The following is a 12,980-nucleotide window of genomic DNA, read 5'->3' on the forward strand; positions in this document are numbered from 1 at the left end:
CTCCCATTGGCCGGAAACCGCAGCTAATGGGAGCTGCAGGGGTGGGGCCTGTAGGCGCGGGCAGCGCGCGGAGCCCGCTGGTCACTCCGCCTAGGAGCTGCAGGGCCATGCCAGTGGGAGCCGGGGAGCCCCCCACCCCGAGGTAAGAGGCCTTCCTGCACCCCTCAACCCCTCTGCCCCTAACCCTGAGCCACCTCCCACACACCCAAACTTCTGCTGCTGGCCCAGGGGCTGCCCTTTTTATTAAACATAAGAACTGCCATACTGGGACAGACTAACGGTCCTCGTTCAATGTCCTCTCTTCCAACAGTGGCCAGTGCTAGATGCTTCAGAGGGACCAAATAGAACAGGGTAATTATCAAATGATCCATCTCCTGTCATCCAGTCCCAGCTTCTGCCAGGAGGAGCTTTAGGAACATCTGGAGCATAGGGTGGAGGGTCTCGGGCCATCTTGGCTGGATGGTGTTGGGCCATCTTGGCTAATAGCCATTAATGGACCTATCCTCCATAAACTTATCTAATTCTTTTTTGAACCCAGTTATACTTTTGGCCTTCACATCCCCTGGCAACAAGTTGCACGGGTTGTGCGTTGCATGGAATGTTCACTTATTTATTCAGTATTTAATAGTTCTCTTCAATCAACATTGATTTTTATTAATTCATTTGTTTGGCAGTGACTTTTATTTAGTATTGATTCTTGTTCATTAAGGCCCTGGCCCAAACATGCACATGCCTGACTTATCCATATGTGGGTGCTCGTTAGCTATTGTTTGTGGCATACAGGCTTATGGACATGTTCTCCCAGATGTAGTGTTTACTGTTGTGGATATTCCCATTGACCTGATTAGTGGTACAGCCTGGTCATGTATTTGGTATTAAAAGAATATTTTCCCTGCCACTGCATCATGGGCACCTTTAAATATTTTTAATAACAATGATCTTAATATACAAGGCTGCACAGAGCGTATGGAACATGTTGGCTATCTATGTGTCGGAGAGGACAAAGATCAGACAACAAAGACTATATGGGAGAGGGTCAGATGTGCATATGCTGTATGGAAGAGCACAGACATTTGGGATGGGATGGAGAGGAATGGCCATCTAGTACCACTTGAATGTAATGAGGCCCTGATTCAGGAAGGTATTTAAACAAGTGCGGGACTGAGTGATCCTACTAAAGTTAAAGGGACTACTCATCTGCTTAACATTATGTACTTGCTAAAGTATCTTGTTGCACCAGGGCCATAATGCGCAATTTCAGCAAATCCAAACCAGCTGACAATCATTTATGTGTACAGGACTTTGCTTATAAGGAGCAGTGGGCTGTGGATAGCAGTATTATGCTAACTCATAGGAGCACTAGTCACAGACCAGGCACTGTGCAAACACAGGATAAAAAGACAATTCCTGCCCTAAAGAGCTTGCAGTCTGAGACTGGGGGTTTCCCCTGGAGCAGACCCGCACCCACTGTAGTTGAAAGAACAAATGGTGGGAAAGAGTTTGTTGACAATTAGGTTTTGCCTCACCTTTTGGACTGTGTTGATGAGCAATTAGAAATAGGCCATCTGTGACCCAACAGCCCAGTGTCCCCTCTCTTTTTTCACATCCACAGGTGGAATGAATTTTGCTATGTGCACCAATATGGAGGTGATGTGTGTTGGGGGTGGGGCCAAGGGGTTCGGAATGTGGGGGGGGGCTCATGGCTGGGGCAGAGGGTTGGGGTGCAGGGGGGTGAGGGCTCTGAGCTGGGGCTGAGGATGAGCAGTTTGGGGTGTGGGATGTAGGAGGGGGTTCAGGGCTGGGGAAGAGAGTTGGGGTGCAGGGGGTTGCAGGCTCTCAGTGGGGCCAGGGATGAGAGGTTTTGGGTGCAGGCTGCCCTGGAGCTATGGTGGGGAGAGAGGACTCCCCCCAGCTCTCTCTCACCGCAGCATCTCAGGGCTGGGTGAGAGCTGCCTCTCCCAGGCCATGACAGCTCCAGCGGGGCTGGGCTGGGTCGCCTCTCCCCGCCTGCACGGCCCTTGATAGCCTGCTGCTTGGCCATGCAGCTTACAGGGAACTTAGCCCAGCACCTCAGATTTTAGCAATCCTGTGAACTTCCCTTTTGTCTCTGAGCGGGAAAGCAAATGAAAGAAGCCGTCACCATTCAGTTCTTCTGCAGCGTGTCTGGAACGGATAAGAGATGTGTGTATGTTTCAGCAATGCCTCGGTGTATGGATGACGCCTGCCTCCTCCCTGACAGTGATGCCAGCCTTCGTCGCCCGCTTGTTAACTTTCAAACAAGTACCTTTGTGCTTTTTCCTGGGCTGTCCCTTGGGCGGAGCTCCCCATAAACATCTGCAAAACTCCCCAACTTCCTTCACATCCCTCCTTAAAACCTTCCCTGCTGGGAAGCATACAAAACACCTGATCCATGTTGGGCTGCCAGTGTGCTGTCATGCTAACCAGTATTCCCTCATTGTTTCCTTGGCTTTCCCCCAGCTGTCTGTATCCACCTGCGGTCTTTTGTCTCATACTTAGCACTTTAGCAAACACACTCCTACACCAACGGCAGAGTTTCTCCCTTCGGCCTAGTTACTCCACCTCCCCGAGAGGCGATAGCTATGTTGACAGGAGAAGTTCTCCCACCAATATAGTGCCGTTCAGTACTGAGTTTACAATGGCACCGTGGCCCTGGGCCCATGCTCAGGAGGGGCCATGGCGCCCAGACCGGTCCCCCCACCCCCTCCCGAGGCTCTGCCCCTGCTCGGCCTGCACCCCCTGAGGCCCCACCTGCCACTCACTCCTCTCCGCCCCCTGCTATCCGCCCCCTCCCTCCCACATGCAAGCAACAGGTGGGGCCTTGGGGGGTTGAGGGGGAAAGATGCATGGGCGGGACCTTGCGGTGGAGTGTAGGGCCATGGTCCAGGCACTAGGGCCTACAAAAGGTTCATCCAGCCTGGTGCTGTCTACGTGGGGGTTAGGTTGCTCAGGCATGTGGATTTTTCACACCCTTGAGCGACTTGGCAATACCAATATAGGTCTGTAGGGTAGACCTGGCCTTAGACTGCAAGCTCCTTAGAGCAGGAACTGGCCTGTTGTCCTGTGTTTGTACCGTGCCTAGCGCCCTGGGGTCCTGGCCCATAACCAGCACTCTTATGAGTTACCACAATGCTAATAATAATTACAGCACTGATCATAAAATTCATGGAGTACTGGGAAGCGGAGATGCTGCAGCAAATGCCTAGGTGTCTGTAGTCAAAGGCGTCGACTGACTCAAACAATGGAACACGGAGCTGGAAACATGCACTTGTGAGGGATAAAACGCAGACAATTGTGTTTCTACTCACAGACACAAGCCTGGCACAGCCCCTAGCCCAGCACGTGATATAAGCATTGAAAAGACCCTGGGCCACACCCTCAGCTGGCATCAGTCAGCCCCACTGAAGTCAATCGAGTTACACCAGCTGAGGATCTGGCCTTCTGAACTTAAAGACGTGTGAGGCAAAGAACTTGCATGATACTCACACTACACTGAGGGATATTGTTCCTCAGTGAGTTAGTAGACTGGAGGCAGTTCACAGGATTGCCAGGCTCTGGGGTGCTGGGTCACAGTGGGCCATTGTTAATCGTTCCCAGATGTCTGGATGCTTGGAGGTGATAATTCTGGGAACATGAGCAAGGGGGAGGGAATTCCTCCCCGCTCAGGGTCAGAGTTTGACCTGTGTCAGAGCTGATTTGGGAAGGAACTCCTCGTCTTGGATTCTCTTGCCATGCTAAGTGTGGCCCAGACCCCCAGCTTGCGGCTGGGGAGCATGCGGAGCTGCTAGGAAAGGGACTGCATGCCTTTTTCTCTGACACCTTTGCAAGCCCCTAATTGTGGGACACCCGACAGCTGCTCTAATCTTTGCCAGCTGCCAACAGCCCCCAGCAGCCATCCTAATGCCGCAAGATCAATGGGCATAAGGGAATCCCAGCCACCTGCCCGGCACCAGCAGCCAGTATTGTGGATGGCACAGGAGCCAAACCACCAGTGAATCCTGTTAGACTAGGTTCCCCACACACTTTGGAGAGCCACCTGGAACTAGGGTACCACTGAGCCCGCCTGACCCACCAGCCTGGGTTCTTTTCAACCTGTAATGCTATGACAAGCTGTAGACATGCTCCCAGTCTCACACTTTCACCAGCACACAGGTAGGGACACACAGACACTGAGATCAGCTCTGCATGGGAAGGCTCAGCTAAGGAATTGCCTAGCACACAAGTGTACACCACCCTCTAGAGGGTAAACCCCAAATTGTACCATCTTGCACTGCACAGAGAATGGTACAGCGTAAGCTCATGAAATTCGCCCCCTCCATCAATGTGGAGAGGGATATACACAGCTTTCTGCCCCAAGTTACGATTTTCACACGCACTGGTTTTAGACAAAACAAAACAAATTTATTAACTACAAAAGATTGATTTTTAAGTGATTATAAGGGATAGCAACCAGATCAAAGCAGATTACCTAGCAAATAAACAAAAATGCAAGCTGAACTTAATATACTAAAGAAACTGGCTATAAGTAGCAAATTCTCACCCTAAATGTTGGTTTAGGCAGATTGCAGAGATTCTTGAAGGCAAACTGCACTTGCTTGCAGCTTAAAACTCCAGATATTCCTTTCAGAGGCCAGACAACCTTCTAGCCTGGGCTCAGCCCTTCTCCGCTAGTCCAGTCTTTTTTGTTCTAAGGTGTTTCCTCTTTCTTGGGTGGGGAGTCAATAAAGAACGAACCACGATGATGTCACTCCCCTGCCTTAAATAGTCTTTGCATACGGCGGGAATCCTTTGTCTCCCAATGTGATTCCCACCCCGGTAAGTGGGAAAACACCAGTATTATCATGGAGTCCCGTACCACGTGTCTTGGTCACATGTCTCTGCAGCCATAACACAAAGCCTGTTTGCAGAGTCCCCAGGAAGGCTTCCTGGTGGGAGATTAGCATCTTCTAATCTAAGGTCTATTGTTCTCCTTAATGACCCTTCCCAGTGAGCCATCTAAACTAATTGCATTCTTCTAGTGGGCATTCCCCAGGTGTAAACCCATTTGTAATAGATGCATAGACAATATTCCTAACTTCAGATACAAAAATGATACAAGCATACAAATAGGATAATCATAATCATAACCTTTCCAATATTTTTCTCCTGCTGATAATAGCCCACCTTAATTGATTAGTCTCATTAGAGTTGGTATGGCAACCCCCATTTTTTTCATGTTCTCTGTGTGTGTGTATATATATATATATATATATATATATAATCTTCCTACTGTATTTTCCACTCCATGCATCTGAGTAAGTGGGTTTAGCCCACGAAAGCTTATGCCAAAATAAATTTGTTAGTCTCTAAAGTGCCACAAGGACTCCTCATTCTTTTAACCTTTCCAATGACCTCTCACATGCCTTATCTTGCATAAAATACATCATTGTTCTGCCATAATCATACCTCTATGAAGAATATGGGGGCATAATGCCACAACTAGGTCACCAACAGGCTGGCTTTGTGGTCTGAGGTTCAGCGGGACCTGGCTCACGGAGTGCTGTACAGACAGTGAGCCTGGTTCTTAGCTCACTTACTCCCGCTTCATGCTGGTGGGACCTCATCAGGGCCAGTGAGTTAAACCAGGAGTAACTCCACGGCGACGTGTGCACAGAAGGCTGGCAGGAGACTGTGGAGTGGAGACTGTAGAAACGAGAGAGCCAGGCTACCCACTCTGAACACAAGCCAATTGGCTCTGGATTATGACACATCACTCGTCCCCAAGCAGTCATTTATTTGTTTTGGCGAAGTTAGCAGGGAAAATCCCATCCATCCCACTCTTCACTGTCTGACCCCCAACTCTAAACATTCAGCAACACCCCAGCCAAGGGGTATTTCCCCCTCTCCTCTAGGATATGTTCCTGTGCTTTGCAATATGGTATTTGCTAACTCTATACCGTATGCTCTTTAGCTACAGCAGCAAGACCTTTGTGTGGCTTCTCTCTTCCTTTAGGGATTTTACAAGTAAACACCTCTCTCCAAAGGGTGGAAGGAACCGTTTGGGGTGCTCGATGATTCCAAGACAATTCTAAAGAGGAGGGAAAAGCGTGATCTAAAATGTCCAGAACATGTCATCCATCAGTCCGTTAAAGGGCTGCAATTCCACTGAGGGGTCCCATGGCCAGCATGTCCCCTCCAGAGTGACATGCAAGCCACCAGCACCCCAAGGTGAATTTTAGGGTGCAATCCCATGTGCTGTCTGGGTGAGGTGGAGGGGGAAGAGGGTGAGAGGATACTTCTCTCTTCACACAGCCGTAGAACAGCTCCCTGTAGGGCACTAGAGAAGGGGAACGGCTTCTTCCATGCTGGCTGGTGCACCATGGCTACAGTGGATCACGGTCTGCTGGCTAGGGACATGGCCAGCCTGCTCCTCCCAATACAAGCACTTCTGCGTGCTGTACCTCTAGCTGCCACCTGAACTCCTGCCCCGGGTGACAGGATCTTCGGAACACAAGGCACGCGAGGCTCCCACAGGACAGAATTAGGCCATTCGCCATAGTTTTGTATAACATTTACTTAAGGCCCATTCAAGCATCAAACGGTCCTGGTGCTTTTTAGGCCTCCTTGTGGCCATGGGTATTAGAAACACCGTTATATCACGTACAGTGAAGATTTGCTTGTATCTCAACCAGCTTTATCATGTGGGAGAAAATCTAATTAGCCAGAAATGTTTTGTTAGGAGTGAATTTCAGAGGGTGAGATTGACTAAGACCACGTCTATACAACCGGTGCTACAGCAGCACGGCTACGATGCTGTAGTGTAGACACGTCCTACAATGATGGAAGGGGGTTTTCCGTCACTGTAGGTAATCCACCTCCCTGAGCAACGTTAGCGAGGCCGACAGCAGAATTCTTCCACAGACCTAGCCCCGTTTACACGGGGAGCGAGGTCAGCATAACTACGGCGCTCAGTGGTGTGAACCGTAGCTACATCGACTGAACTTTTAAGCCGTAAACCAGGCGTGAGTAAAAGATTGATCCAAAGCCCACTGGTATCTCTGGGAGTCTTTCCATTGACTTCAGTATGGTTCAGACCAAGCCCTAAGCGTGTGAAGAGCTACTTAGGGAAAGCTATGTTGAAGGTGGGGAAAAGGGTTGCAATTTGTTCTGAAAATGGTCAAGCCCATGATCGTACTCCTCTCTCACAGGAAGGAATTTCCACAGTCTGACATACTCATGAGCCTTCAGCTACTGGCTGATACTTTGGAGCTGGCTGATATGGAGCTCCTGAGGGAGGTCATGGCTGTGGAGGGGGAGGTGATCTCACAGGCTTCTGGGGTCAATCCAATGGAAGGTTTTGAATATCAGGACAGAGACCTTGAACTGGGCTCAATACTTAATGGGGAGCCAGCCAGGAGATACTGTCACAGATTGATTGGATTTAAGGACAGAAGCAACTTTTAGACCACCTAGTCTGAGCTCCTATCACCGACCATTAACTTTCACCCACTTACCCCTGCATTGAGCTCAGTAACTTGTCTTTAGCTAAAGCAGTTCTTCCAGAAAGACACCATTCTATCTCTGAGGACATCAAGTGCTGGAGAATCCACCACTTCCCGAGGCAGTGTGTTCCAATGATTAATCACACTCCTGGTTAAAAATGCGCATCTAATTCCTCATTTTAATTTGGCTGGTTTTGTGGCATGAACAATCCTACTCATGTGAGTAACATTTGCAAGATAAGATCCTTTATTAACAAGTTGCCAGACTGAAGCAGACTTAGTTGCTCTTTGGACAGTTACACCCTATAGTCTAGGAGTTTTGTGGGTGTGGATATTCATTATCTTCATCTGAAAATGTGTAATCAAATAAGAAAACAACCACAGCTACAGTTGCCTTGTGGCCTGAGGACCCAATCCTAAGGTCCTTCTTTAGACTTTACTTAGTCCTTCTTCAGGCAAACCTCCCCTTGAAGTCATTGGGATGTTTACCTAAGAAAGGACTTCAGGAGTGTGTCTTGCCATTTTATTTCTGTGAATGAAGAAGCCTCTCTATTTGCACAATCACTATTAAAGACCCCTTCCAATTTCCCATCGTTGGTGCTTGTCACATGGGTGCATCTGCAGCTACCCACTAAGCAGCGCTGCCTAGCCTGTTTACGTGGTCTCCTACTCACAAACACACACAGTCTGTTTCTTTTTCACCACAGGTACCTTTAATCCCTTGGTATCCAAGCAGGGCAGGACACAATACAGGCACACAGCAGGAGGAGGAGCCTTCCTCAGATTTCTCTCCTCCCTTTGCTTCCTGTTCCTAGTCCCAATGACATACCCTCCCAGTTACTGAGCCAGTTGTCTCATGAACCCAGCAATTACCATCCAGGTATCAGCAAAAACAACGAGGAGTCCTTGTGGCACCTTTGAGAATAACAAATGCATTTGGGCATAAGCTTTTGTGGGCTAAAACCCACTGCATCTGATGAAGTGGGTTTTAGCCCATGAAAGCTTATGCCCAAATAAACATGTTAGTCTCTAAGGTGCCATGAGGACTCCTCGTTGTTTTTGCTGACACAGACTAACACGGCTGCCCCTCTGAAACCTGTCATCCAGGTATCAGTAATCCCCTCAACAGAAACAGATTAATTAACTTCACTCAGATGTGCAGTCTTCCTGCAGCAACCTCATGGACCTGTGCACTACAATAAGCTCTCTGTCACGGTGATATGAACAATGCAGAACCCCAGGGCCACTCGCCTCGCCCTTCCGTGAGAAAAGAACTGAGTTAGGAATGTAAACACATGAATACCAGGGAGCCAATATCAATCTCTCAGCGGGGGGGATGGGGAAGGAACCTCACCCAATAAAGCCAGGCTCAGAACAAGCAATTTCCTTGCTCATGCTAGCCCGTCAAGCTGCCAAGTAAGAGCTACCTTTGCAGCGACAGCCAACAAGAAATGGTGGAGAGTAACAATACTGGATGTAAAGGCTTTAAAAAAATCAGATCGAGGAAAGTGGAAGGGGCTACAGGAAGTTACGGATATCAAAAATGATGCGTATTTTGCTTTTAAACACATTTCTGTTCTAATGGGGCCTGTTTGGGAGGGCATGGCTAGAATACAAGGCAGGAAGAGAGCCTGCATCCTGCGGATCAACATTTCTCCCAACCACTTTTAAAAAAAATCTTACTTTGGCTCTATAGTAGCCGTTGGGCCTAATTCCCCTGCCACTTACTCCCGCTTGACCCCAGTGTGACCTGCCATTCAGATCAATGGAGTCACTGCAGCTAGATCCCAGTGTGACCTCCCCCTGAGATCAATGGAGTCACTGCAGCTAGATCCCAGTGTGACCTCCCCCTGAGGTCAATGGAGACACTGCAGCTTGACCCCAGTGTGACCTCCCCCTGAGGTCAATGGAGACACTGCAGCTTGACCCCAGTGTGACCTCCCCCTGAGATCAATGGAGTCACTGCAGCTTGACCCCAGTGTGACCTCCCCCTGAGATCAATGGAGACACTGCAGCTTGACCCCAGTGTGACCTCCCCCTGAGATCAATGGAGACACTGCAGCTTGACCCCAGTGTGACCTCCCCCTGAGATCAATGGAGACACTGCAGCTTGACCCCAGTGTGACCTCCCCCTGAGATCAGAGGAGTCACTGCAGCTTGGCCCCAGTGTGACCTCCCCCTGAGATCAGAGGAGTCACTGCAGCTTGGCCCCAGTGTGACTTCCCCCTGAGATCAATGGAGTCACTGCAGCTTGACCCCAGTGTGACTTCCCCCTGAGATCAATGGAGTCACTGCAACTTGACCCCAGTGTTACCTGCCATTGATGGAGTCACAGCAGCTTGACCCCAGTGAAAGGGTCCAATCTTGCTCCCTTTTAATCAAGGGCTAAATGCCTGTTTGTTTCCACAGGAGCAGCATTTAGAGACTCGAGCCCATAACCAATATTTCGTTCTGCCTTTACCTCCCTTACTTGCTGGGATTGTTCAGCCTTGGTAACGAATGCGAACTGACACACTTGACTGAACTCACTTCTCTGGGAAATGGGTTTTCTGCTCTTACACATCCCCAGCCTGCTCCCAGTGGGATAAAGTGCTGGCCCCTGGTACTTGGTTCAGGCCTCATTCACACAGGATTAACACTGTGATGTCACTCCACGGGCTGCAGTGGAGTTACTCCCGAGTCACACTGGTGTAAATCAGAAGAGATTTGAGCCCACGGGGTCCAATCCTCAGCCATTGTGCCGTCTGCTTTGCACCACGGCAGCATCACCAGGAGCGGGAAAGCTGCCCTAAAGGGGAAGCCAAGGACTCCCCCTCACTCAGGGGAATCCTCAAGTGGTGCAAAACCAGCATAACTGGCTCTACGACACCAGTTTCCCACGCCCTCCCTCAGGAGGGGGGTGGGCAGAGTGCACCACCAGATTCTTGACTTTTGCAGCCTCTGAAGCTGCTGTAAAGTCCATCCAGGGCTGAAATGGCTTCCATCAAGTCCAGGATCCCAGGGTGTGGGGGGCCTGAGCCCACAGAGCAGTGAGCAGTGCGGAGAACAGACAGGTGCTCAGGTCAAACAGCCTTTGGGCTAAATGCTTTCTGCCTTTGCACTCGTCACTGGGCTGTGCTAACGGGTATAAATAGTGATAGCTTTGGACAAGAACCCCAGATCAAAATCCCTCCAACTTGATCTGAACTTTGCAGCGAGGGTTCAAGTCTCTATGATTGGAATGCATGGGTATGACTCTGAATTCACTTGCACTTCTCCATCAGTGACTTCAATGGAATTATTCCTGTTTTGCCAACTTGTAAGTAGCAGGGGGACCAGTCTCCGTGTTTCTACCTGTGAGCAGGCCTACCATTGCCATGTTAGATTTACCCCATCAGATCCCCGGGCACGGCCACAGAAAGACAATGGACCGGATTGTGCTGTCACTGGGTGTTAAGGAGTAATGCCACTTCATCCCATGGAATTACAACGGGTGTCAAAGCAGAATCAGACCCAGTGACTTTATTAGGCAGAGAACTGAGAACCATTAATCAGCAAACCCCTTAATGGACAGAAAGGCAGAGGAATCCATTACCTCTCGCCTCCTGGGAGCTCATCAGCAAGAGAAACAACAGAGCCATCAGGAAGCTTGATGATACAAGCCACACCTTGGCCTACAGTGTCCTGAGCATTTGGCTTTAGAGAAGTTTTCTCTTTTCTAGATTAGGATCTAAGAATCCTCCATGGGGAGGGGAAGGGAAGAAAAGCCCTGGGGAGGGAGAGGTTGGGGTCAGGCCCGTGAGGAGAATGCTACATCAAAGGGCACCTTGTCTTCTTTCTGGCCTTCCCCATGCAGCAAAGACTTCTGCTACCCTGGATTTGTAAGGGCTTGTTTTCACATACAACGCTACAGCAGCCCTGCACCTGTTGCGTTTTACCCCCAGTGCTGATGGCACCATGTCGGCAGGAGAGCTTCTCGCACTCTCCCATCAGCACAGAAGCGTCTTCACTAACAATATAGTTCCTGTAGGTTTCTTGAGGCTGACTTCAACAGGAGTTCTGGCTGAGTAAGGACTTCGGGAGCTGGCTCTCCAGGGTGAGCTTGCCAAGGGAAAATAGAGATCGTGGGCATCGGGGCTTGAAGCCGGAGTTGGAGATGCAGGTATGTCCTCCTAAGGAGTGCCCCGGATAACAATGGACCAACAATTGGTCCTGCTTTGAGCAGGGGGTTGGACTAAATGACCTCCTGAGGTCCCGTCCAACCCTGATATTCTATGATTCTATGACCAAACCCCATTGTATTGATTCTGTTCTTAATTAAACAATACTCCTGTAGGAGTTAGTAGGAGCATTGATTGCCTACAGGGTTGTGTAAAGAGAGCTGGATTTGGGTCCCAATAATTATTAACAAAATAATTAACAAAGTAATAATAATAATAATATTATTTTGCAAGTCTATAACATATAGCACCCTTCCGGCCACAGTCGTTAAAAAGGCTGTAAGGCCTAAGGGTGCCTTATGGACTCCTACCCTGTTGAGTTAAGCAATTGGAAGGACAGAAGGATACTGCAAACAGTGATAACCCCAACCCACTGGCCTTTCTGTTGTGAGTCGGTGGCACAGCCTGGCACCAAAGACACTGTCAGCTGCAATCATATCTGTATCTCTGCAGAAATGACAGATGGTAATATGTTGTACACAGATACTAGGATTGCGTACATTAGAGACAGAGACAGCTAACTAGCTAGCAATAGGTAAGCAATTCAAATATTTCCATATAGAAGCAACGTGAAGACTTGCAATGATCTTGCCACTCTGAAGTCCCACTGTGCCAGCTGGTACATATTGTTATAATTGATTTACAGGGAACTACATAGTTTTACACCAAGTAAGCATGAGGTATGATGATTTCAACTGGAGACAAACAACTGGCAACTGGTGGATTGTTCTATTCTTTGTAGCACACTTTGGACACCATATAACTAATTAACTAACACCATGTGCTCTGTAATTTTGCAGCGATTGCCTGTCAATGTTGCCGTTTGTAGCTGGCACCAGCAAACTGCTAATTTGGAGCAAACCTTTTCATAGTTTTATAGCAGTCAAGGGAGGCCAGTGGGAATTCTTCCATTGACTTTAGTGGAAGCAGCATGGGGCCCTTCAAGAACATCTCGATGACACCGTCCCCGTACATGCTTTGACTTCCCAGTGCTCCCAGGAAAATGTTTGGAATGAGATGTTTAAATGTACCTGTGCCTTCGGAACAGAAGGCAAAACGATTTCTTCCTCTCTTATCAGAACTATCCATCTCTCTTGCAGTGTGCAGCTCTCTTGCAAACCCTGCTTAGATATGGTGCCAGTGGGCTTTATACAAACACCCTTATTCTGCTCTTGCTTAAGCCAGTTGGAGACTGGTGTGACTCCACTGATTTATCCCAGTGGCTCCCGATTTACACCAGCATGCCTGAAATCAGAAGCAGACCCCCATATCTGAAAATTGT

Source organism: Eretmochelys imbricata, chromosome 12 (genome assembly GCF_965152235.1).
Source record: "Eretmochelys imbricata isolate rEreImb1 chromosome 12, rEreImb1.hap1, whole genome shotgun sequence".
NCBI lineage: Eukaryota > Metazoa > Chordata > Testudines > Cheloniidae > Eretmochelys > Eretmochelys imbricata.